Source organism: Lepidochelys kempii, chromosome 1 (assembly GCF_965140265.1).
Source record: "Lepidochelys kempii isolate rLepKem1 chromosome 1, rLepKem1.hap2, whole genome shotgun sequence".
Lineage (NCBI taxonomy): Eukaryota > Metazoa > Chordata > Testudines > Cheloniidae > Lepidochelys > Lepidochelys kempii.
This window is the reverse complement of record NC_133256.1, coordinates 13,570,546-13,594,794: the sequence shown is the minus strand read 5'-3', so window position 1 is coordinate 13,594,794 and position 24,249 is coordinate 13,570,546.

Sequence of the window (24,249 nt, the reverse complement as noted above, 5' to 3'; positions counted from 1 at the left end):
TAAACCCAGGAAACTGCTCCCCCAGCCCACTTCCAGTGTAACAAATGAAAACCATTTGGTTGCTATTACCGGTGATTATGATAAGCTGTGTTAAAATATGAAGTGGGGGAATTTATCTTTATTTCCTGGGATAGTGCTGATGTAAACTGTGCTGCTCCATCTTGATTTTCAGCCACTTTAATGAACTCTGTCATGCATTTATCTGTATTTGGCTTGGTGCTTGTAGCTGATCTGGGGGTGGGGTAGGGAACTGGCGATTTAATTTCATGCAGATAAGCTTATGGGTTGCCCTCAGATCTGGCCTGATTGAAGACAATGAACAATGCAGTATGTCTGTCCTCTCATCGGGCTCCTTAGGGGAGAAGATGCAGACTTCTCCGTCATGGCGTAACCTTCGGCAAATGGTTTATGGCAGTTTTCACGATGAGTGCAGCTTCTCTCTAATTATCCTTTGCCAAAGCCCAGGGGGCGGTTGCTTCCACAGCCGTCTGCGCTGCTTATTTCTGAGACGAGTGTTAGCACTGGGAGAAGAAAACAAGATTAAAGAAAACCTCTCTTCCCACTTCCTTCCCACCTTCAGCGGTGAAACTGCAATAATAGTTGATTAAGATCATTTTCTTGTGCCCAAAGAGGATCCAGGGAGGGTGGGGTTGGAAATCAGTTGGGCAGCTGGTCCAACTTTTTGAAGTGGTACCTAGACACCGACAGAAAGGGCCTAATTCTGCTTCCATTGAAGTTAGTGGGACTTTGCCATTGACTTCAATGGAAGCAGGCTCAGGCTTGTAATCTTAAAGTTGGTGAGCTGTTTTCTCCTCCTGAGACTCTATCTTTGCTAGAGTGCAGCTGGGAGCAGGCTTCCCAGCTTGGCTGAACAGCACTAGATCTGCTTGAGCTAGTGCGCTAAAAATAGCAGAGGGTAGCACCGGCAGCAGCTCGGGCTACGTGCCTGTGCAAAAACCCACCCAGACCCGCTGGGTACGTACTTGGGTGCCAAACCTTGTTAGGATATAGATATTCAGGCCTGTCTGCAAAGGCCTGTACTCTGAGAATTTAGGTGTATTCTTATCACTTGGCTAGTTATAGAGGTATAAAAGAAAGAATCAAAATCACTGTCTGCTGGTGTAAGGGCCTTCTCTTACTGTGACAGTCTGAGGCCCTGTGCTTAGGCTAAGGCCTTTGGCTAAGCAGCAGAGGCAGCCATAAGCTGGGAAGCGAATGGTCAGATCCTCACATTCCAAACTAGTCACATTGAAATAAGGTGCTATTGGGCTGTTAGGCACTATCAGGACAGGATTGTATTCCTATCACCTCCAGAGAAAGGGAAGTGCCTAGAAAATGTAAAAGGAAACTTAGTTTGATAGCATCCTGTCTGGCAAGAACTCACTTATCAATAGCTGGGATGTGAAATCCTCACTTCTGTATTGTTTTGTCATTATAGTTCCCACTTTGCTGTTGTTTGTCTGTATAATCTCTGTCTGGTTCTGTGATTGTTCCTGTCTGCTGTATAATTAATTTTGCTGGGTGTAAACTAATTGAGGTGGTGGGATATAATTGGTTACATAATCATGTTACAATATGTTAGGATTGGTTAGTTAAATTTCAGGAAAATGATTGGTTAAGGTATAGCTAAGCAGAACTCAAGTTTTACTATATAATCTGTAGTCAATGAGGAAGTGATGGGGTGTGGGTGGGGGTGGGTGTGTGAGATGGGAACAGGGAATGGGGGTAAGAAAATTGGAATCATGTTTTGCTAAAGGGGGAGATGGGAACAGGGAATGGGGGTAAGAAAATTGGAATCATGTTTTGCTAAAGGGGGAGATGGGAACAGGGAATGGGGGTAAGAAAATTGGAATCATGTTTTGCTAAAGGGGGAAATGGGAACAGGGAATGGGAGTAAGGAAGATGGAATCATGTTTGGCTAAGGGTAGGAATGGGATCAGGGACACAGGTGTAAGGCTCTGTGGTGTCAGAGCTGGGAAGGAGGATACTAAGGAAGGAAACTGGAATCATGCTTGCTGGAAGTTCACCCCAATAAACATCGAATTGTTTGCACCTTTGGACTTCGGGTATTGTTGCTCTCTGTTCATGCGAGAAGGACCAGGGAAGTAAGTGGGTGAAGGAATAAGCCCCCTAACAAACCTGCTAGAGAACTTACTAGTGAATTTCAGTTTCATGGTTGCACAAGGCAGTAAACACCTATGTAAAGCCTGTGATAGTCTCACCTATGGAAAATACAGCCATTAAAAACAGTCTTCCCAGAGTACTACTGTATTGGGATGACACGCTCCTTTCATATGGTCTGATGCAGCACATACAGAGTCAGAAGGAGTTTTGCAATTCACTCCAAAGGGAGCAGGATTGGGACCACGAAGAGGAAAACTGGAAATATATTTTTCTGAATTACAATGAGCTGGAAGAAAACATAAAAATCATTACTCATGAAGTTTGGGCTTGTGGTCAATAATCAGTCGGACTGGTCACTAATAGAGAAAGATCTAGATAGCGTGGTAAGCTAGGCAAAAGCAAACAATATGCATTTTGATATGGCCAAATGTAGAAAGAAAGAAAGAAAGAAAGAAAGAAAGAAAGAAAGAAAGAAAGAAAGAAAGAAAGAAAGAAAGAAAGAAAGAAAGAAAGAAAGAACGCAGTTCATACTTACAGGCTGGGTGACTTTATCATGGGAAGCAGTGACTCTGAAAATGACTGGGAGTTGTGGCAGAAAATCAGCTGAAAATGAGATCACAATACAATGCTTTGGCCCAAGGCTTAATGCAATCTTGGATGTATAAACTGGGGAATATCAAGTAGGAGCTGAGAGGTTATATTACCTCTGTATTTGGCAGTGGTGCAACTGCTACATCCAATTCAAGAAGGATGTTGATAAATTGGAGAGGGTCTGAGAAGAGCCCTGAGAATGATTAAAGGATTAAAAAACATGTCTTATAGTGAAAGATTCAAGGAGCTCAATCTACTTAGCTTAACAAAGAGAAGGCTAAGGGGTGATTTGATCACAGTCTATAAGTACCTACGTGGGGAATAGAAATTTGATACTAGAGAGCTGTTCAATCTAGCAGACAAAGGCATAGCAAAATGCAATGGCTGGGAGCTGAAGCAAGACAAATTCAGAATCACAATAAGGCATAAATTTGTAATAGTGAGGGTAATTAACCATTGAGCAATTTACCAAGGGTTATGGTGAATTCTACTACACTGGACATTTTAAAATCAAGATGTTTTTCTGAAAGAGATGCTTTAGTTCCAAAGGAATTAATTCAGGAAAGTTCAATGACTTGTGTTTTGCAGGAGATCACTGGATGATCCCAATTGTTCCTTCTCACTTTAGAATCAACGATTTTTTTTTTTTTTTTTTTTTTGCTAATATGCATTGAAATCAACAGGGCTACTTTGATTTGCACCCGTTGAGGATCTGGACCAGAGCGGCTGTGGATAAAAGGCAGGACACAGAGATGAAAGCTATAATATTCTTAATTTTACTCTCAACAATTAGTGTCATCTTAGTTGTTCTGAAAGCAACTCACACTATTAATGCTCTGTGCCGTACATTCGTTCTGTGCACTGAAACAGGGGCATTTCCCACTGGAGCACAAAACAGCCCTGCAGAAGAACAGCTCAGTTCAGTCGATTTATTTTTTCTGCTCAGCTTCTTTCAGACACTTAACTGCAACAGGTTACAAATTATAAATCTCCTCCTGAGTATATCCTGCTGGATATGCCGCACAAGAAACTCACTCGATTTTCTATTGTGTTTTTCCCCTTTAAAAAAAAACAACCCACACACAGTACAGCTCAATTTAACAGATGTTTGCTTATTTATGACAAAGTCCTGGTTACAAGATGGGGCAAACTGTCTGGTTCTCGAACAAAAGCAACTATATTAGGTAGCTACAAAACCCTGCACAAACACAAGGAAGAGGAAACACAACAACAGGTGAGAAGTGACAGATAAGACATAATGGTCATTTTGCAGTATGTGTCATAAATGATTTGCTGTCTGTCACTCCGTTCTGATCTGAGATCATTTTTTGATGCAGAAGTTATTACCCTTTTATTTTATAAGAGACATTTGTATTTCTGTACTTATAGTTAGATTCTTGTCATGTGTATATTTGTGCTATGAAACCACAACTTTTGTTCTCTCCTTGCTGCATCTTCACATTTGGATTAGCTCAACTTGCATGCAAAGAATAATAATAACAACTGCCTTTTATCTAGCACTTTTCATCAGTAGATCTCAAAGTGGTTAACAAAGTGAGTCAGTATTGTTATCCCCATTTCAGAGATGGAGAAACTGAGGCACGGTGCAGTGAAGCCTAACATCACCCAGCTATCCATTGCTGGGAAGAAAACCCGTTTCCAGAATCCCAGTCCAGCAGTCTAGCCCCTAGGCCACATTGCATTCCGTATAAAGAGTTACAGTTTTGTTCCTAGAGTTGATGAAGCCTTTTATAGACAAAAGAAACAGACTGTGTTCTGTCATGGAGACTTTACTTTTGTTCTTTGTTGTTTTCTCCATCTAAAATGAAAAGTCATTCAGATGCAAAGAATGCAGTTGCTCTTTGTGCCTGGCAAAAAACAACACTTGTGACAGCAGGCAGATTGACAAGTCCTTGATTTAACCACTGAACAAACACCGTGCAGAAAGTTGCAAGGCAGAATTCCAATTACCCTGCCACTGAGCCTCAATACCAGACTTAGGGTATGTTTACACTGCATGGGGTGTGACTGCAGCTCAAATAGATGCACCCAAACTAGCTTACATCTAGTTAGCTCGGGCATTGGAGCCGTGAAGTGGTGACAATGCGTGCTTCTGGGCAGGCTGTATACGCCCACCTGGAACCCCGGGCAATGCCTGTGTTGAATTCCATGCTACCACACCTTCACTGCTTCCATAACCAAGCTAGCTAGCTTGGATATGTCTACTCAAGTTGCAGTCACACCCTGTGATTGCAGACTAGACGTAACCTTAGGTAAATATACACTGCAGCCGAGAGCCTGCTCCCCAGCTCAGGTAGACAGACACCCATTAGCTCTGCTCGAGCTAGCGTGCTGAAAATAGCCATGTAACTGGGGTAGCACGGGTGGCAGTTTGGGCTAGCCACCCAAGTACATACCTGGCTGGGTTTTCACGCAGGCAGGTAGCCCGAGCTGCGGCCTGTGCTACCCTCTGCTATTTTTAGCACACTAGCTCAAGCAGATCTAGTGCGTGTCTGTTTAGCCAAGCATGGAAGCCTGCTCCCAGCTGCACTGTAGCAGTATCCTTAGCAGGACTACCCCTGAATTCAGTGCCCATGCCCATTCGAATCCACGGTCACCATGCAGATTGACACTTCCTGTGCGTCTGGTTTTTGGCGTGTGGGCACTTGGCCACTGAGATCCCTCATGAGCCTTTGGTCACTGCCTACGTGAGCTGAATCTGCAGTCGCAACCAGAGCCAGGTGATGTTTTTCAACTGAAACTTTCTTTGGTGAAAAATGAGGCGTGCGTGGCATTGAGTCAATGTTGCCAAATTGTTTCAAAATAATTTCCTTTTTAATTTGGCCCCAAATGTTTTTTTCCCCAAGTTTTCATCATTATCGGTGAACCACAAAAGCCATTATTCACACAGCTCTAGAAGAAATCTTGGGGGGAAAGCCTGGTAGCCCACTACCAATCCCCTGAGCTGGCCTTTGTGGAGAGCACACACAGGAAAAAGGTATTTTAGCCTAATCTGTGCATTCGTTAAGAACAGCAGCACAGACGTTGTTCAGTGGCCATTAACCTTGATGGGGGAGACAGACTTACATCCCTGTATATCAAGATGAGCATATAATATACCTCTTTAGGGTCCCATTTGCAGCACATGTAATTAGCAACCTCCTGAAGTTAACAAGAGGTCTGAGCATAGATCAAACATAAGCTCAGAGGTATGCTTCAGTCTTGCAAACCTTTACTCATGTAAGTAATCCCATTACATCAGGATTGGATCAAATCCTTCTCTCAGTCGCCATCCCATTTAAATCAGCCGAGTTGTGCTGATATAACTGAGAACAGAATTTCATCACTAGTTTGTATTGGGTAGAAAAATTTGTGAAGGAAAGATGGGCCAAAGGTTAAGGCACTGGCCTGAGATGTGGCAGACCTGGGTTAAATTCCCTCCTCTGCCCACGACTTCCTGTGTGACCTTGGGCAAGTCACTTAGCCTCTTAGTTCCCCATCTATGCAATGCGGGGAATAATGCTTCCCTAACTCAGAGGACCGCTGTGAGGATTAAATACATTAAAGACTGTGGAATAGCTTTGCAACCTACTGATAAAAAGTCCTATATCAGATAGAGACACTATTATTTTATTCACAGAATGAAATGCTGTGTCTGAGACAGGGGGAGAACTGAAAGTGACAAGACATTTTGGCCCACATTCTGCCTTCAGTTGCACCCCATATAACTTAATTAACTAAAGCAACCTTAGCTGACTTCAGTGAGACTGTACATGTGTAAGACGGAGGAGAATTTGGCCCCTGCTTTGTTGTTTGGGGAATTTAGAATGCAATGAAAGTTCCTGGAGTAAGGACAAATAGGTCCAGTGTTGATTAGAAGTGAGAGGTCAGGAAAACAGTGTGCCGTTTTGTATCAAGAGCACTGCTCTGGTTACTGTTAAAATGCCTAGGGCCACATTCATCCCTGGTGTAATTCTGCTGAACCAATAGAGTTCCACCAAGATGAATTTAGCTCATACTTTGGAAAGGAACTTAGCCAAGATCTCTGGAGTATAAAGCCACAAGGTGCACTAGCAGAGGCTATAAAAACCCTGCAGGAGACTTGATTACTGAACACTCTCTTTAAAAAGATAAAATAGAACAATATAATGTGAGTCTATTGTGACTTTAACACTGGGATCCTCCCACTGAACAGAAGGCCTTAATGTGCTGTGTATTATCACATGTATTACAAAACCAACAGCACAGGCTGTTGCAACCAAAAGCTTCAGCATTGTTGCATGTGTGTACGTGTATATATATTTTTCCTATTGTTTAATTGCTATTATTTCCTGCAGTACATATGTGCACACAACCACACATACATTCACACACACGCATATGTACCACAACAATAATTTAGCAATAAACTCAATAGCTGGAGAAGAGAACCATTTCCCATTGCTACTTACACCGAGTGACCAAGCTTTGGGTATAGAAGCCCCCTGGGTTTGAAACTTGCAATCCCCCTTGACATCGTCTATCTCAGACTAGCCCTCTCCATTAATTGCATTAAGGTTTTTTTTATATTTTGGCTCATAGCTTTATTTTTTATCTATTAATCTGAGTGATTTTAAGGGATTGTACAGCATCCCAGTTGTTTAGCAGGTCTGAATAAGCAACAAATGTACTCTAAACATGGATCCACGCTGCAAAACTGAGAGTGAGAGTTGGATTTCAAGAACACTGATGTTTGGAGGTTTTCAGATCCAGGGTTTCAATCTTTATATTTTGTAGGACCAGATCCTAGGCTGGTGTAAATCAGCCTAGTCTATAAACATTAACTGAGCTACAATGGTCCAGTGGGTGCTGTAATGCCTCCCACTGCAGCTCTGGGTTACTGTGGTTCCTCCTGTGGCTGTGAGCGCTGTCGGTCCTTTTACAGCTCGTCTGACAACATCTCTTTAACCTTATGTGGGCAAGCTGTTGCCAAGTTGGCCCAGTCCCATCCTTGCCGCCCACTGGGCAGGCTGATGAGCCTCTCAGTGAGGGTGCAAATATAATGTGCCACTCACTCTCTATTTCAGCACAATGTTTTGGACATATTACATCCAATTCTCCTTGACGCTATGTGATCTTAGAAGTGTAAAAAAGCCCGAGTGTAAATGAGAATTCAGGCTCCATATTTCTCTGTGTACATTTTTTACATTAAAGGGAATAATTGAAACCACCAAGCAGCATTTTGCCCTCAGTGACACCTCTCCACAGAACTCCGGGGAGATTCCATAACTCTTTAACAGTCCAAAGCCTAATAATATCCAATGACTAGATACATTCAGGCTAGAGATAAGGCAAAACTTTTTCAGTGTGTGTAATTAATCATTGGAACAACTTACTGAGGGCTGTGGTGGATTTTCCATCCCTTGAAGTCTTTAAATCTAAACATGGATTGCTTACCTTAAAGATTGCTTACCTTTCTAAAATACAGGCTGCACAAGATATGGGTGTGACGGGTTGGACTCCCCTTTCAGAGTGCCACCAGACGTACTGGGGTCCCACTGAGCCCGCCTGTCCCACCAGCCTGGGCTCCCCTTATTCCGTGGTACTGTGACAGGCTCTCAAGCCCCTTTCCAGCACACACACAGGTAGGAACACACCCACCTGTAGAATCACAGAGTCTGCAATCAGCTCTGTGTGGGAGGACTCAGCTAGGGGATTTCCCAGCACTCCTGTGCACACACTCTCTGGAGTGTAAACCCAAAATTGTATTGTCTTGCACTGTATAGAGATCTATATAGTGTAAGCTCATGAAAATTGCCCCCTCCCTCAGTGTGGAGGAAGATATGCACAGCTTATTGCCCCTCCCCCCCAGTTATGAATGGCACCAACTGGGTTTTGGAATAAATAAAGAACAAGTTTATTAACTACAAAAGGTAAATTTCAAGTGACTATAAGAGATAGCAAACAGAGCAAAGCAGATTACTGAGCAAATAAAACAAAAACATGCAAACTAAGCTTAATACACTAAGGGATATTGGCTACAATAGTTACTCACCCTACATGTTGTTTCAAGCACGCGTCAGAGTTTCTTGAAGGTAAACTGCACTGCTTTCAGCTTAAATTTTCAGGGATTCCTTTCACAGGCTGATCTGTCTCGCCTGGATTCAGCCCCCAGCCCCCAGCTTAGTTCCTTTGCTTCTTCAGGTGTTTTCAGCAGTCTTCCTTCTTGGGCGGGGAGGCAATGGAGAAGAGCCTTGATTAATTCACTCCCCAGCCTTGAATAGGATTTACATATGGCAAGAACCTTTTGTTTCCCAATCTGACCCCCATCCTCTTTTAATGGAAAAACACTGGAAGCCCAAGAAGGGGGTTTAGTACCAGGGGACACGATCACGTGATACTGCAGTGTCAAAGCAGCAACCCACGAAGCTTCTCATGAAGGTGGGAGATTAGTATCTTCAAAATTCTATTGTTCTTCCTAATGGCCCACCCAGGCTGACTGCCTTCTGTCTGGTGGGCATTCCCCAAGTACACACACAGTTGTAATTGTTACATAGTCAATATTCCTAACTTCAGATTCAGAAATGATACATGCATACAAATAGGAGAATCATATTCAGTAAATCATAACTTTTCCAATGATACCTCACATGTCCCCTCTTGCAAAAACATTTCTTAGTTATGCCATATTCCTATCATAACAATATTTCTATGAAGAATATGGGGGTGTAACATCACAATGGGCTTGATGCATAAATTATTTGGTGATAGTCTATGTTCTGTGTTATACAGGAGGTCAGATTAGAAGCTTGTAACGATTCCTTCTGGCCTTAAAATCTATTAACGTATAGATGTAATTAAGGGCAGAAATATGCTTAAAGTAAATATGAAGGGAGGGGGGAAAAAGAATCACATTCTTGTAAATTTTATTATTATGGGGCTTCTGGTGGACCCACATTTTCCTCCAGTCTTTGATTATCAGGAAGCAAACTTGCATTCAACAACCTGTCATTCCTAATCAATCAAGAAATGTTCTGTTCTGCTCCTTCCACCCAGTGGACCTGAGAGAAAGTCAGCCAGGCTGGGGCATCATGTGAAGGCTAACTTAAACATTATAACTTTCCAAAGGGCGAAAGGCAGTCGATGGGATCACTGCCCAGAGAAATCAGTCCACAGCAGTGGAGCAGAGCCATGGATAGCTCTTCCTCCTGCTGTCTTATGGGGAAACTGTCCGTAACCCATCAGCCATTCATTATAAAGTGCATGCTGGGGAGTGAAAACAACTATCTAGCTCAGGAAGCTAGGGAGGGGCTACATAGGCAATAACTTTAGTGACCAATATGATTTTTTTAAGTTGGATCTGAAATATTAGCAGAAACCAAAGCATGCAGAAAATGATTCAATGAGCCTGTAATTATTATAATCCTCAGCATGAGTTATCAGTGGGGTTTGAACCCAAGAACTTCAGAAAAGTGCAGACTTCTGCTTCAGCTAAAAGAATAACGCTATTAGCTGGCAGAGGTAGTAGGTTGTTATCCTCCATGAACACCAGTAACTAGAAGGGGACACACTACACACCATGCAAGCTTGTTACACAACCAGAGCTCTAACCAGTCACGAAACTCAGCTGTGTGCAAGAAAACTCAGATACAGACATGCAGACAAGCCTACCACACAGCATTTGTGTTCCTGGCGTAGTAACACAAAGGAGGGTGATTTGTGATTTATAAAGAGGCTAGAAATTCCTACCTCTGAACCTTTTTCATATCAATAAACCCATTTTTGAGGGCTGAAAAAGTTAGGCTCACTAAGTTAATCAATCGAAAATTTGATTGCTGACTGCTCCTTTCATCATTTTATACTGAAGCCAGAAGGATGAAGACCACATTTGAGGAGCCTGTTTGCTCAAGCAACTAGACCAGGAAATGCTTGAATCAGGGAGTAGAATGATATTACATACAAAAGGACCTGTAAACTACGTATGGTGGCATCAAATCACGTTGCAATTATATCAGATCCATTTGGAAAGGAAGGAGGTGAACCACTGAAGCAGCTCCTCTTCCACTTTTACCTAAGGTGAAAAATCAATGGCACACAAACGCTCTTGAAGATTTTCCACAAAGTGGCTTGCCCACAGTCATATTGGAAGGCTGTGGTGGGGCAGAGAATTCAACTCAGTCCTCCCACTTTCTAGGCGAGGGCCTTAACCACTGTACCATTCTTCCTTTATGGGGCTGGGGACGGATTAAGGAGCCACTTGTCGTAACACTAAAAAGTCTGCCATCGCAACTACAGCGGTTGTGTAGCCATGTTGCTCTCAGGATATTAGACAGACAAGGCAGGTGAGGCGATATCTTTTAGTGGACCAACTTCTGCTGGTGTGAGAGACAAGCTTTTGACCTTACACAGAGCTTGTCTTCAGGTCAGACCTAACACAAGCTCTGTGGAAGCTCGAAAGCTTGTCTCTCTCACCAATAAAAGATCTCACCTCACCCACCTTGTCTCTGGAATTGAGAATGGCCACCTTTACCAAAACACCTGTACAGTTATACCACAGAACAGTGTGCCCTGGCTAGAAGAGCTGCAGAAAGCAGGACCTTCTGTTGCCCACGCGGAGTCCGTGTTTTCTCAACGGCAAGTGTTAAAACAGATGAGAAAAGAAAAACTTGGCACCGTTTTTCGGTTGAGTCTGGTACTTGATGCAAAAAGCTGATATTTCAGATGGCTTAGGTCTTGGCAAGGCGAAGCAGCATTAACAGGAGGCTACAATGCACACTGTGTGGCCCATGCCAGAGCAGTGGCTGAAGGCCGAAAGCGCTCCAGCACGGTGCAGACGTGTTTAAGCTATATTTGATCATGTGCAGCGGAGGGCGGACTGGGGAACGGTTGAAACCGGTTCGCTTCTCTTTGACATCATCGCTCGGCGGAATGAATAGAAAATATTGTTCACCGACCACTTCAATATTGCTCTTGAACATTGTTCAAGAAAGGAAAAAGGCAGCGGGAGGGGCGGGGAGACAGCACACTCCAGGCCTAGCCCAGGAATGATTTCAAAGTGTTGAGAGGATGTCGACAATGATCGCCTTGTGACTTTTATTTATTTATTTATCTAACCAAAGTAGGATGATGGGAGGGGGCGGGGGAAGGAGAATCGCAAGTGAGACAAATACAGAAACTGGCTAAAGAGCTGACGCCTCTCACCGTGTCTAGCTTTGGGCCCCATCCTGCTCCCTAGCAAAGATCTTCAGTGGGAGCAGGGTCAGACCCTCCTCTCTAGCAGCCGTGGTATTGACTTCCCGATAGGCCCACATCAAACACAACCATTATTATTTTTAGTACAGCAGAACCGAGACGATCCCCTCTCCCCCGCTGTGCTGGGAAGCATGCATACACTGAGCAGGAGATAGGCCCTGCCCTGAAAAGCTTATACTCTAACTAGATCAGCCAGACAGAGCGTTGCAGGGGTTACAGAGGCACAGAGAGAGGAAGTGGCATAACAAAGGTCAGTGAGAGAGCAGGGAATAAAACCCAGCTCTTCGGAGTCCCACTCCAGTGGCCTGACAATGGTGCCTCCTGATTACGACAGCTCGTGTTTTTGTAGCCCTTTCAAACACAGTAACTAATGAATTTTCCCAACCCCCCAAATGAGATAGGTAATTACAGTTATCCCCATTTTATAGATGGAAAACTGAGGCAGGGAGGACACATCCTGGGAGGTGCTGAGGCCCAGATCCTCAAAAGTATTTACACACCAGGTGCCCATTGAAATCAATGGGAGTTAGATACCATTGAAGATTTGGGCCTGAGAACCTAATCTCGATGTAAGGACCCAGTGCTTCGGCCTTACTCCACAAGTACTCCCTTTGACGTCCGGGGGAGCTTTTTGATACTCGCAGCCACAGAGTTAAGTGATTAAAGCTGCATTTAGGAGCCTAAATTTAGGAACTTGTTTTTGAAAATGTCAGCAAACTTTTCAAACATGGGCCCCTAAAGTGAGTCACTTAAAAGCCATATGGAAACCTTTAAACAAGCAGCTTGGTTTTCAGAGGTACTGAGCAGCTATGGCTTCCACTCACTTCCTTTTACCCTAGCCCCCAACATTGTGGAGATGGGAGGGAAAGGGGTTTGGACAAACACTTTTGGTGCCTCTGACTGATGAGCATTTGTTGTGCGCTCGCTTAAATGTCATTGCTTAACCAAGATCTATGCACCGCCACAGACCTCACCACTTTGTGTTGCCAGGGCAAGGTCCACTTCTATCTATCTGTCTTAGGGACTTAGATGGTCCCCAGCACCATAGTATCTGAGCTCCTCACGATCGTGGACATATTTATCCAGGAAACAGCCCCGTGATGTAGGGAATTGCTATTATAGCCCCATTTTACAGATGGGGAACTGAGGCACAGAAAGACTAAGGCCTAGATTCACAAAGGCACTTAGGTGCAGCGATGCTGAGTGTCACATAGAAAACCACAGGCACACATTGTGATTCACAAAGCCTGAAATTCGGAGCCTAGGATCCCGATACAATAAATGGGGACAGATGTCACCTTACACTGCGATGCACAAAAGCCAGGGTTCTAGGTGAGAAGTCAGCTCAGATAGCCTATGGGAGACGCCAACAAGAGGGGTATGTGCTAAGCCCTGCCCCTCTCTTAGACATAAGTGCCTAAAGCTGAAGTGCCTATCTCTGCTAGCGATTCACGGCCATTTTCTTTGGAGTCAGACACCCTGGTCAAATCCCTTCTCATCAGGCGAAGGGAGGATTTGAACTGGGGTTCTCCCACATCCTGGGTAAGTACCCTAACCACAGGGCTAAAAGTTATGAGGGAAATGATGATGCTGCCCTACCGGACTGGGCCCTGCACATGACTGCGACAGACAAACTTCCCATGGCTTGTGAATTGCTCTGGGGCTTAGGCAGGAGACAGGTGCCTGGACAGCAGGAGGGAGGCAGCAGGACACACACCCAGAGGCACAAACATAAGTGTTTAGGGAACTTTTGCTGCAAAAATGTAGCCGCTGAGTGAGTTTTGGTGCTTACAGGGTTTAGTGGGAGTTTTGTGAATGGCAGCATGGTCTAAGACTGGGATTTAGGCACCCAAGTCAGGGGTTTAGGCTCTTAGTACTTTTGTGAGCCGTGCCCTAGGTGATTTGCACAAGATCACCCAGGAAATCCCTGGTAGAGTGGAGACTTGAACCCAGTATTCCAGGCATGTGCCACTGGACCAACCTTCCTCTCACTTCTCCAGCCTTCCCTTTACTAATGTAATCAAATACCAATAATACCTAGTTCTTCTACAGTGCTTACCGCTAGCAGAGCTCAGGACACGCGTAAACACCCAGAACAGCGTGCCTATAATATCATCAATCAAACAATCCCCAGACAATTGTCTGCAGTGGAGCGGAAGAACGACCCACACGTGACAGAAGCGGGCCGTATCACTGCGACACAGGAAGGCACTCAGACACTACAGGCATCCGGGCGGTTGGGGGGGGCGGGCGCGTACCAGAACTTGACTGAAGACGTTATGCAAATAGCTGATGGTGAGTGGTTGTTGCACTGTGTTTCCGCCACTTATCGGGCCAATTATAAAGCCATCACATAAATCTGAAAAATTATTTGTTTCCATGTTAACAAATCTATTATCTACTTTGTAATAATGTGATAACCGCTCAGCTAGGATGACTTAAGACTCCTGGCTCCACCTATTGCTGTACAACTACCCCTGAGTGGGCAGTTATCACATTACAACCCCGCACCCTAGAGTGCCTTATAGGCTTAATTGAGCGCAGTTAATTTTTTACCAGGTACAGTCATTATGACCTTTCTTTTACTGCAGTGCGCAGATTGAACTGACTGACCTTGCGAGGAATACATGTATTTTAACAGGAAAAATCTGTTTAATATTAGAGCTTTTTCAGCCCTTGAGAAGATTATTTTTAACAGATGAAACATGACTTTTAAACCAAAGAATAATATTTGTAGAAAACATAAACTAAGGCCGAAAGATCTGACTTGTGGGGGGGAAAATGTACTTGACTTGGGAAAGAGGAAACTATGTACATTCAAATTATATTTTGGCCCATATGCTTTCATTCCATATGTGCAATTCTTACGCATGTCAGCAGGAGTTCCATATGTAAGCTAAGAGCTGTCTGATACCCATGGGGCCAGATCATCCTCTCAATTACATGGGTGCACGTCCTCCTCTGACGTCAATGGCAATTGCACTGATGTAACTGAGATGAGAATTTGGGCCCTCGATCTGTAAGTTACATTGCAACTTTCAGGTTAAAATGAAAAAAAAAAGAGATTATATGAAATATGCAAACCAAAGCATCAAAAGATAGGTGCGTTCCATAGGCATTGAATCCAGAAGGGCACCCTGTGCAGAACAGAAGTCCTATGGCAACATATTTGACCATGATTAGCTGAAAACTGAAATGTCACTTTCATGAAAGCATAAGGTTCTCTGACTAGCTTACGCTATACACAGTTAACACAAACAATGGGTTAGTTAGATGCTCGGCTGTTGGACATTGGCCTGGCTCCAATGAAGTCAATGGCGCTATGCTGATCTATACCAGCTGAGGCTCTGACCTTAAAACTCAACGTGTTTTGACATTGGCAATACGACCCATTTTTCCCTCCCTTTATTCTCAGAAATGGGTGAACTGTTTTTATGAAACTTTCCAAAGAAAGTTCAGCCTGAGGCAGAGACCCAGCATGGAAAATTAAAACCCGAATAGTTAAAGTTTGGAAAAATTATACGCAACCGAAAATAGGGTTTATAATGGAAAGTGTGTTCAGCAACCTTAATTACAGGTGGCAGAACAGGCTCCAGCTGCAATCCTGATGGGACAATCTCAAGGAGTCAGGCTTGAGTTCACAAAAGGTCAGATACTTATCAGAATCTTGTTGTCCTGTTCACAAGTGTCCAAACTTCTCAAGACTCCAAACCCAGGCTGGAAATCTGAGGAGCAACAAGCTGCATCACAAGATTTCAGGGACTTTTCTGTTTCTGGTGGGGCCAGGTAGTATGGCAGGATCACCCTTTCTTGGGGTATTTTGGCCCTTTTTGCTTCCCATTTTGGCTAGCACTGGAAGTGCAGAACCCTGTGAAGATGGCAAACAATGTTTTTTTAACAGGAAGTTAATTGACTGTTTGTGTTTGAGGATCACGTCCCAGATAAGTTTGGGATGAAAGTTCAAAAGGTTCTTTACTGAGTGTAAGTGTTTGGTTTGGTTTCCACCCGTACTCACTGCTTTTCAGATTAATGTAACTGACATTTTAAAATCCTGCTCTCCTGGCCTGATTCGCCTTCGCTCATGTAAATCGGGAACTATTGCGGGGAAATCAGTGGAGTCACACAAGTTTAAAACAGGGGCGGACAGATGAGTCAAGCTTCAGCATGCCCCTGTGAATCAACAGCAGAGACACCAGTGCTGGAAAGAGGATGCAAGCTGCACGTAAATGAGTGGAGATACGGGGCAATATGCTGCTTTTTCCGACAGGAGCCACGCTGGGCAGAAGCAGATTGGTAGCAGCAGCACCTGAAGTAAAAGAGCCTTCTTAGCAGTGCGAGGCAGGGTGGCTCAAGTTGGCCAGCTGCATGGGGCAGTGGATTCCCCCTTCTCTGAAAAGGAGCAGAGGGAGACTACAGCTGCAGATGGCAGTATACTTGCTGAGCGGCTGTTGTGGTGGACATGCCTCTAGCTAATGGACCATGCCCTCATGAAGCTGTGGACCAAGGTAGCATCTCATGGCTTTCCCTTGAGCCCCAGTCAGGATTCCCTGTGTGGAGAGGATACTGTTGGGAACCTGGGATAATTGAGGGCAGAGGCTACCTAGGATGGGTACTACCCTAGGACTCCCAAGACCTAGGTTCAATTCCCATCCTCTGCCACAGACTATGATCTTCTTCCTCCAATTAGTCTTTCTGTGCCTCTGTTACATAGGGCTAGCAATCTTTCCCTCTCGGGTGGTATGAAGAGACAGATGGTGAGGCGCTCAGATGCTACAGCAATGGAGGCCACAGAAGTACCTTAGATAGAGCTATACCAATAGGGGAGTTGTGAGGATAACCATGAGTGCCGACTTCCTCTGTTCCCCGGGGGTGCTCAACCCTCCTCTGCCCCAGGCCCCACCCCCACTCCACCCCTTTCCCCAAACCACCAGCCTGCCCCAGTGCCTCCTCCATTGCGATGGGAGTGAGGCGCTGGGGGGGGGGGGGGGAGAGGGGGAGGTACTGACCTGGAGGGCTGCTGGTGGGTGCTGAGCACCCACTACTTTTTTTCCCATGGGAGCTCCAGCCCCGGAGCCCCCACGGAGTCACCGCCTATGAGGATAACAATGGTGAGGTACTTAGATGCTCCAGTAAAGGAGGCCGCATAGATACCATGTGGTGCCTTAGATCGATACAGACACCCGTTGCACCGGTCAGTTTACCCACTCAGCACAGACGAGGTCAACCTAGACCTGCAGTCTGAAAATTACATTTTTCAAAAGTCTGGCACGGGACCTGTACTGCTGCAAAGGCAGACAAAAAAGCTGGACTTCTTTTTGTTATTATCTCTGCAAACCAGCCGGAATAAATTATTCCAGCTGAGTGTTTCAGTTTTCATATAGCTGTCTCACAGCTGTTCTGCTTGGCGCACGGGCTGATTCCTTGGGCGATGCTTTGGGAGGTTTCCACCCAGACACCAGAACCTTTTCTTTGCCATTTACACCAAAAAGAAAAGAAAAGAAAAGAAAAAAAATGATCTCCCTTTATTATCCATTTATTTCATGCCTCTTAACCTGCATGAAGGCTCAAATGTGGGACAAAGACCCAAATGAAGGTAATAAAAATCTAACAGTGCTTAAAATGAGGTGGCATTAATTGATTTAATAAAATGAAATGTAATAATAGTTTGCAACAATTCAACCACATTGATCCAAGGGTCTCCAGACACACTGCCAACTGAGACCCATATTTCTATCTCTGCTGCAGAAAAGTGATATTAGCTACTGTGACAAAGTTCCTCCTCTGCCTTGGTGGGTCCTAAGCTGATTGGCGGATTTTCTCACCTCAGAGGTTCACGGCAGCCCCCAGTTTGGCCACATTCGTGGCTCAGATCTGCCATTCACTCAGTTAGCCTCATGCACTGGCCAGCATGGGGGAAACAGAGAACAATCCCCGCAGTCTCTGTGTCCCACCTAATGGGTCGGAGACAGGGCAGATCCCTTTCCAATTTAGACCTTCCCTTCTGGTGTTTCTCACAGGCCAGGTCAACTCCTCCTGCATCCAATCAGGAGCTGGGGGGGATGGGGGCAACCCAGGCCTGCCCTCTACACCAGGTTCCCAGCCCAGGGCCCTGTGGAGAGCAGCTGTCCACAATGTTCCCTGTATCAGCTGCATGACAGCTACAACTCCCTGGGCTACTTCCCCATGGCCGCCTCCCCCCCAGCACCTTCTTTATCCTCACTGCAGGATCTTCCTCCTGAAACCTGATCACGCTTGAACTCTTCCCTCCTCCAGCAGCACACCTTCTCACACCCTGCTCCTGGCACGCCCCCCTACTAACTGATGGGAGGTCCTTTTTAAACCAGGCGTCCTGATTAGCCTGCCTGCCATAATTGAATCTAGAAAGTTCTTAATTGGCTCCAGGTGTCTTGATTAGCTTGCTTGTCTTAATTGGTTCTGGCAGGTTCCTGATTCCTCTAGGACAGCCCCTGCTCTAGTCACTCGGGGAACAGAAAACTGTTCACCCAGTGGCCAGTATATTTGCCTTCGACCAGACTCCTTACACCTCCATTCCGGACACCTGCCCCTTTTGCGGCGTGAGGGAAACCCTGGCGCACGTCTATCTGGAGTGCGCCAGGTTGCAGCCCCTATTCCGGCTCCTCACCAATCTTTTGTTACGGTTTTGGTTGCACTTTTCTCCTCACCTTCTCATCTACGCACTCCCTGTCCGTGGCCCCACTAAGTCGCGGGACCTCCTGGTCAACCTCCTCCTGGCCCTGGCTAAAGCGGCCATCTATAAAACCAGGGTGAGGAGGTTGGCCGATGGAGTCTCCTGCGACTGCGGGGCCTATTTCCGAACCTCTGTCCGTTCACGTCTCCGAGCGGAGTTCCTCTGGGCGGCGTCCACCGACTCCCTTGACGCCTTTGAGGAGCGGTGGGCGCTGTCCGGGGTTCTCTGCTCGGTGTCCCCGTCCGGTTCCCTTCGTTTGACCCTTTGACCGCACTCCCGTCCCTGTTTTTCATCAGTTGTCCCCCGTACTTAGTTGGTTCTCCAGGCCCTGTGGATCTCCCCCTTAGGCTGTGGGGGGATCCTTTTGTAGTGGACGAGCTCTGCCCGCCCACGTCCTGGATTCCCAATAGGACCAGACTCCTTCCACCTCCATTCCGGACACCTGCCCCTTTTGCGGCGTGAGGGAAACCCTGGCGCACGTCTATCTGGAGTGCGCCGGGTTGCAGCCCCTATTCCGGCTCCTCACCAATCTTTTGTTACGGTTTTGGTTGCACTTTTCTCCTCACCTTCTCATCTACGCACTCCCTGTCCGTGGCCCCACTAAGTCGCGGGACGTCCTGGTCAACCTCCTCCTGGCCCTGGCTAAAGTGGCCATCTATAAAACCAGGGTGAGGAGGTTGGCCGATGGAGTCTCCTGCGACTGCGGGGCCTATTTCCGATCCTCTGTCCATTCACGTCTCCGAGCGGAGTTCCTCTGGGCGGCGTCCACCGACTCCCTTGACGCCTTTGAGGAGCGGTGGGCGCTGTCCGGGGTTCTCTGCTCGGTGTCCCCGTCCGGTTCCCTTCGTTTGACCCTCTGACCGCACTCCCGTCCCTGTTTTTCATTAGTTGTCCCCCGTAATTAGTTGGTTCTCCAGGCCCTGTGGATCCCCCCCTTAGGCTGTGGGGGGATCCTTTTGTAGTGGACGAGCTCTGCCCGCCCACGTCCTGGATTCCCAATAGGACCAGACTCCTTACACCTCCATTCCGGACACCTGCCCCTTTTGCGGCGTGAGGGAAACCCTGGCGCACGTCTATCTGGAGTGCGCCAGGTTGCAGCCCCTATTCCGGCTCCTCACCAATCTTTTGTTACGGTTTTGGTTGCACTTTTCTCCTCACCTTCTCATCTATTCACTCCCTGTCCGTGGCCCCACTAAGTCGCGGGACCTCCTGGTCAACCTCCTCCTGGCCCTGGCTAAAGCGGCCATCTATAAAACCAGGGTGAGGAGGTTGGCCGATGGAGTCTCCTGCGACTGCGGGGCCTATTTCCGAACCTCTGTCCGTTCACGTCTCCGAGCGGAGTTCCTCTGGGCGGCGTCCACCGACTCCCTTGACGCCTTTGAGGAGCGGTGGGCGCTGTCCGGGGTTCTCTGCTCGGTGTCCCCGTCCGGTTCCCTTCGTTTGACCCTTTGACCGCACTCCCGTCCCTGTTTTTCATCAGTTGTCCCCCGTAATTAGTTGGTTCTCCAGGCCCTGTGGATCTCCCCCTTAGGCTGTGGGGGGATCCTTTCGTAGTGGACGAGCTCTGCCCGCCCACGTCCTGGATTCCCAATAGGACCAGACTCCTTACACCTCCATTCCGGACACCTGCCCCTTTTGCGGCGTGAGGGAAACCCTGGCGCACGTCTATCTGGAGTGCGCCAGGTTGCAGCCCCTATTCCGGCTCCTCACCAATCTTTTGTTACGGTTTTGGTTGCACTTTTCTCCTCACCTTCTCATCTATTCACTCCCTGTCCGTGGCCCCACTAAGTCGCGGGACCTCCTGGTCAACCTCCTCCTGGCCCTGGCTAAAGCGGCCATCTATAAAACCAGGGTGAGGAGGTTGGCCGATGGAGTCTCCTGCGACTGCGGGGCCTATTTCCGATCCTCTGTCCGTTCACGTCTCCGAGCGGAGTTCCTCTGGGCGGCGTCCACCGACTCCCTTGACGCCTTTGAGGAGCGGTGGGCGCTGTCCGGGGTTCTCTGCTCAGTGTCCCCGTCCGGTTCCCTTCGTTTGACCCTTTGACCGCACTCCCGTCCCTGTTTTTCATTAGTTGTCCCCCGTAATTAGTTGGCTCTCCAGGCCCTGTGGATCTCCCCCTTAGGCTGGGGGGGGCTCCTTTCGTAGTGGACGAGCTCCGCCCGCCCACTTCCTGGATCCCAATAGGACCAGACTCCTTACACCTCCATTCCGGACACCTGCCCCTTTTGCGGCGTGAGGGAAACCCTGGCGCACGTCTATCTGGAGTGCGCCAGGTTGCAGCCCCTATTCCGGCTCCTCACCAATCTTTTGTTACGGTTTTGGTTGCACTTTTCTCCTCACCTTCTCATCTATTCACTCCCTGTCCGTGGCCCCACTAAGTCGCGGGACCTCCTGGTCAACCTCCTCCTGGCCCTGGCTAAAGCGGCCATCTATAAAACCAGGGTGAGGAGGTTGGCCGATGGAGTCTCCTGCGACTGCGGGGCCTATTTCCGATCCTCTGTCCGTTCACGTCTCCGAGCGGAGTTCCTCTGGGCGGCGTCCACCGACTCCCTTGACGCCTTTGAGGAGCGGTGGGCGCTGTCCGGGGTTCTCTGCTCAGTGTCCCCGTCCGGTTCCCTTCGTTTGACCCTTTGACCGCACTCCCGTCCCTGTTTTTCATTAGTTGTCCCCCGTAATTAGTTGGCTCTCCAGGCCCTGTGGATCTCCCCCTTAGGCTGGGGGGGGCTCCTTTCGTAGTGGACGAGCTCCGCCCGCCCACTTCCTGGATCCCAATAGGACCAGACTCCTTACACCTCCATTCCGGACACCTGCCCCTTTTGCGGCGTGAGGGAAACCCTGGCGCACGTCTATCTGGAGTGCGCCAGGTTGCAGCCCCTATTCCGGCTCCTCACCAATCTTTTGTTACGGTTTTGGTTGCACTTTTCTCCTCACCTTCTCATCTATTCACTCCCTGTCCGTGGCCCCACTAAGTCGCGGGACCTCCTGGTCAACCTCCTCCTGGCCCTGGCTAAAGCGGCCATCTATAAAACCAGGGTGAGGAGGTTGGCCGATGGAGTCTCCTGCGACTGCGGGGCCTATTTCCGCTCCTCTGTCCGTTCACGCCTCCGAGCGGAGTTCCTCTGGGCGGCGTCCACCGACTCCCTTGACGCCTTTGCAGAGTGGTGGGCGCTGTCCGGGGTTCTCTGCTCGATGTCCCCGTCCGGTTCCCTTCGTTTGACCCTTTGACCGCACTCCCGTCCCTGTTTTTCATTAGGTGTCCTCCGTAATTAGTTGGTTTTCCAGGCCCTGTGGATCTCCCCCTTAGGCTGTGGGGGGATCCTTTTGTAGTGGACGAGCTCCGCCCGCCCACGTCCTGGATTCCCAATAGGACCAGACTCCTTACACCTCAATTCCGGACACCTGCCCCTTTTGCGGCGTGAGGGAAACCCTGGCGCACGTTTATCTGGAGTGCGCCAGGTTGCAGCCCCTATTCCGGCTCCTCACCAATCTTTTGTTACAGTTTTGGTTGCACTTTTCTCCTCACCTTCTCATCTATGCACTCCCTGTCCGTGGCCTCACTAAGTCGCGGGACCTCCTGGTCAACCTCCTCCTGGCCCTGGCTAAAGCGGCCATCTATAAAACCACGGTGAGGAGGTTGGCCGATGGAGTCTCCTGCGACTGCGGGGCCTATTTCCGCTCCTCTGTCCGTTCACGCCTCCGAGCGGAGTTCCTCTGGGCGGCGTCCACCGACTCCCTTGACGCCTTTGAGGAGCGGTGGGCGCTGTCCGGGGTTCTCTGCTCGGTGTCCCCGTCCGGTTCCCTTCGTTTGACCCTTTGACCGCACTCCCGTCCCTGTTTTTCATCAGTTGTCCCCCGTAATTAGTTGGTTCTCCAGGCCCTGTGGATCTCCCCCTTAGGCTGTGGGGGGATCCTTTCGTAGTGGACGAGCTCTGCCCGCCCACGTCCTGGATTCCCAATAGGACCAGACTCCTTACACCTCCATTCCGGACACCTGCCCCTTTTGCGGCGTGAGGGAAACCCTGGCGCACGTCTATCTGGAGTGCGCCAGGTTGCAGCCCCTATTCCGGCTCCTCACCAATCTTTTGTTACGGTTTTGGTTGCACTTTTCTCCTCACCTTCTCATCTATTCACTCCCTGTCCGTGGCCCCACTAAGTCGCGGGACCTCCTGGTCAACCTCCTCCTGGCCCTGGCTAAAGCGGCCATCTATAAAACCAGGGTGAGGAGGTTGGCCGATGGAGTCTCCTGCGACTGCGGGGCCTATTTCCGATCCTCTGTCCGTTCACGTCTCCGAGCGGAGTTCCTCTGGGCGGCGTCCACCGACTCCCTTGACGCCTTTGAGGAGCGGTGGGCGCTGTCCGGGGTTCTCTGCTCAGTGTCCCCGTCCGGTTCCCTTCGTTTGACCCTTTGACCGCACTCCCGTCCCTGTTTTTCATTAGTTGTCCCCCGTAATTAGTTGGCTCTCCAGGCCCTGTGGATCTCCCCCTTAGGCTGGGGGGGGCTCCTTTCGTAGTGGACGAGCTCCGCCCGCCCACTTCCTGGATCCCAATAGGACCAGACTCCTTACACCTCCATTCCGGACACCTGCCCCTTTTGCGGCGTGAGGGAAACCCTGGCGCACGTCTATCTGGAGTGCGCCAGGTTGCAGCCCCTATTCCGGCTCCTCACCAATCTTTTGTTACGGTTTTGGTTGCACTTTTCTCCTCACCTTCTCATCTATTCACTCCCTGTCCGTGGCCCCACTAAGTCGCGGGACCTCCTGGTCAACCTCCTCCTGGCCCTGGCTAAAGCGGCCATCTATAAAACCAGGGTGAGGAGGTTGGCCGATGGAGTCTCCTGCGACTGCGGGGCCTATTTCCGATCCTCTGTCCGTTCACGTCTCCGAGCGGAGTTCCTCTGGGCGGCGTCCACCGACTCCCTTGACGCCTTTGAGGAGCGGTGGGCGCTGTCCGGGGTTCTCTGCTCAGTGTCCCCGTCCGGTTCCCTTCGTTTGACCCTTTGACCGCACTCCCGTCCCTGTTTTTCATTAGTTGTCCCCCGTAATTAGTTGGCTCTCCAGGCCCTGTGGATCTCCCCCTTAGGCTGGGGGGGGCTCCTTTCGTAGTGGACGAGCTCCGCCCGCCCACTTCCTGGATCCCAATAGGACCAGACTCCTTACACCTCCATTCCGGACACCTGCCCCTTTTGCGGCGTGAGGGAAACCCTGGCGCACGTCTATCTGGAGTGCGCCAGGTTGCAGCCCCTATTCCGGCTCCTCACCAATCTTTTGTTACGGTTTTGGTTGCACTTTTCTCCTCACCTTCTCATCTATTCACTCCCTGTCCGTGGCCCCACTAAGTCGCGGGACCTCCTGGTCAACCTCCTCCTGGCCCTGGCTAAAGCGGCCATCTATAAAACCAGGGTGAGGAGGTTGGCCGATGGAGTCTCCTGCGACTGCGGGGCCTATTTCCGCTCCTCTGTCCGTTCACGCCTCCGAGCGGAGTTCCTCTGGGCGGCGTCCACCGACTCCCTTGACGCCTTTGCAGAGTGGTGGGCGCTGTCCGGGGTTCTCTGCTCGATGTCCCCGTCCGGTTCCCTTCGTTTGACCCTTTGACC